Consider the following 2,169-nt stretch of genomic DNA (forward strand, 5'->3'; position numbering starts at 1 on the left):
TTTTCTCCCACGTTACGTTTCTTATGAACGTATCTCAAATACGTTTATTTTCTACATATCTTTGCCATTTATTGTCTTGCTTATAATAATGATAATAGTCATTTATAAATATGATTTTAGAGCACACATTTGAAATCAGTAGGCGAGGCTGTGTTATAGTACTTTGGGTTTTCTATTTTGTAATTTAATATACAAATTCAAACACCATGATTTATTTTTAATAAAATAAGGCATCATATTCCTACGAAAACTTTTTTAAAAGTATTTTTATTGCTGTTATAGATCAACTTTAATGATTATCAAGCCGTGATCGCCTTTGTAAATATTGAAAGAACACACTGGAAGTTGCTGGTTAGTGATTGTTTTCATTCAGAAATCCCTTTCATTTAAATATGTATATATGTTTGATGCTGTTTTGAAATAACATCCCTTTTTTGTAGTACTTATTTCCTGCTATAAGATCAGTATTTTTGGTGGATCCAGCGGCAAATTCCAAAGAGAAAGCAGACTCGGAAAATGCTGCGAAAAGAGTACGGTAAGTCAGCAAATTAGATATAAAGTGATCTTAGAATTATATTTAGTGCTTTGTGTTTAAGTAAACATAAGTATGTTAACAGAAGTTCCCAAACCCACACCACTGAAGCATTTATTTTGTGCTTGGTGGTCTCAGCTGTTTTTTAAATGATATTTCCTTATCCCGCCCTTAGTATCTGTGTACACAATTCTAAATGAAGTAGCTCAGTAAGCAAGGTAACCTACAATATTTTCCAGTGTCCATACTGTTGGGATGGAGTGTTTTTATTTTACACAATATTTAAAGATTTGTATTCTACATGTGTCTGTTGGGAGTTACATTAGAGACTATTCCACAATGTGTTTTACAAAGGGAATACTTCAAGATGAGGAGGACCTGCTATGGCAAGGAGGACTGTCAAATGGAGAGGAGCAACCATGCACCATCCAGTTCAACGTGATGGCAGTAGCTGTGGGGTCATTGTTACCATGGTAACGTAGTTTTTTACTTTAACTACTATATGTAATATGTATGCTTCTGCTACATATATATTCTTATATTTATTTCAGTGTCTTGATTATTATACAAGTTTAAAGTATAAAATAGTCAATGATGTTAAAAAATAAGTCATTAGTTTCTGAATTATCAATTTTCAGTTTATTTTTTAGGGGAATTGTGTAAAAGTGATAAGAGGGCTGGTTGTTGACACAACCCATGTAGTTTGTCATGTACATTCTTCAAGTTGTGTTAATTACCTCATTACAACTATTAGTTATTAATAGTTTGATCATTTTTTATTGAAATATCAATTCAATGTTGTAATTTTACTGGCAAAAACAATGTAGCGCAGATGAGAAGTGTGATTCTGTGTGTTGGTGTGTAGATGGCAAGAGCAGTGATGGAGGCCTTTCCTGCATTACCAATTATGTCCTTTGGGACATCCAAAAAGGAGATGGCTTGTGCAGGGGCGTCGCCTGGACCTGGAAACATTCGGGGCTTAGCCCACAGTGGCGGCGCTACAGTCACATTTTCTACTGCAAGACTCCCCACACGCACATACACAATTGCGCCATCTGGTGTCACAAACAAAAAGCTTTGTTACGGCAATGGATTGTGGGAGATTCTCATAGCACGTGAGGATCTCTTGAGGGTAAGGTGCCTGTATTATCTCGGTGGACAAAATGTATGTTTTTATTTTATAAGGACAATAACGTACTGTTGTGTTTGTTTAGTTTAATGTTTAATGCTCACAGTCACAGCAACATGTTTTTAGTGTGATTGGCTATTTGTTTTATATGATTTATCAACGTGATCATCAAGAGTTAATCTGAGCACCAGAACCCAGCTCACGAGTCCTTTTATGCTGTCCATTGAAATGCAGGTATGCGAGTTTTATACACCAGTTTATTTATGTTTAATGTTTCACATTGCTCCACATGATGCCTTGACTACAAAGTATTCCATGTTTCTACGCTTCTTCCTCTGCGTCACAGTTTCGGGAATATCAAGATCATTGCACAGGGCCTTGGTCTTGTCATAGACCTCATGTGCTTTCTCGTTACTTCGGTAACTTTTCAGTGTGTTCTTTTCAAACTGCTGTTTTGTAATCTACTGCCTGCACCAAGTCAATTGTTTCTTTCTGCAGGTATTTGTGC

At 35.7% G+C, this 2,169-nt stretch overlaps 1 long non-coding RNA gene across 1 annotated transcript; it reads left to right on the top strand.

Annotated features, from left to right (window-relative positions):
* Positions 1 to 244: 244 nt before the first annotated feature.
* LOC117537306 lies at positions 245 to 1,476 on the top strand. The gene is made up of 4 exons (XR_004567704.1): positions 245 to 351; positions 441 to 535; positions 887 to 1,005; positions 1,398 to 1,476. It is a non-coding gene; the product is annotated as an uncharacterized LOC117537306 (long non-coding RNA).
* The last annotated feature ends 693 nt before the right edge of the window (positions 1,477 to 2,169 follow it).

This window comes from Gymnodraco acuticeps, unplaced genomic scaffold, assembly GCF_902827175.1.
Source record: "Gymnodraco acuticeps unplaced genomic scaffold, fGymAcu1.1, whole genome shotgun sequence".
In the NCBI taxonomy this organism is placed as follows: domain Eukaryota; kingdom Metazoa; phylum Chordata; class Actinopteri; order Perciformes; family Bathydraconidae; genus Gymnodraco; species Gymnodraco acuticeps.